The sequence below is a fragment of the Triticum dicoccoides genome, chromosome 7A, assembly GCF_002162155.2.
Source record: "Triticum dicoccoides isolate Atlit2015 ecotype Zavitan chromosome 7A, WEW_v2.0, whole genome shotgun sequence".
Classification (NCBI taxonomy): domain Eukaryota; kingdom Viridiplantae; phylum Streptophyta; class Magnoliopsida; order Poales; family Poaceae; genus Triticum; species Triticum dicoccoides.
The window spans coordinates 523,333,999-523,334,731 of record NC_041392.1 but is presented as its reverse complement, the minus strand read 5'-3'; positions in this window follow the sequence as shown (position 1 = coordinate 523,334,731).

Sequence of the window (733 nt, the reverse complement as noted above, 5' to 3'; positions counted from 1 at the left end):
TCCTTCTCAAATTCGTATGTTAGGAGAAACAAGATTAAGATCCCTAGTAAAATAATAACATTCTAAGTATATTTTTGCATGTGGTTTGAATTTAGTTTGACCATGTTTATTAAGATTTTTGTGTCTTTTCAATTCCTGTAAACCAAACACCCAAGTTGATATAATTCCTTTGTTTACCAATCCTATGATTTATGCATTCATTTCTATCATATTTCTGTGTTTTGGTCAGAAACTCACAACATATCCGAATGAGACAAAAAAATCATTCTAGAAGTGCGAATCGAGCCCAAAACATACCATTCGTGCGGTAGGATCTCAACCATCTCAACAAGCACCTATCTACATTAAGTTCTACGTTAGTTTTTTCCTTTGTACTTCACTGTACATGAGTAAAATAAAACCACAACAATCAAGGCCATTGCATTGGATTTTTGACCCAATAACCAAGTCACACCAACTTTAGTCCTTGTCCAATCACTAGTAGAAAAAGGGCCTATTGTCCCGGTTCGTAAGGGCCTTTTGTCCCGGTTCCTGAACCGGGACTAAAGGGTCGGTACTAATGCCCTGTCCCTTTAGTCCCGGTTTAATCCAGAACCGGGACAGATGGGCCTCCACGTGGCCTGTGCGTGGAGCCTAGGCATGAGGGCCTTTGTTCCCGGTTGGTGGCACCAACCGGGACCAATAGGCATCCACGCGTCAGCATTTCTGTGGCTGAGGTTTTTGTTTTTATTTT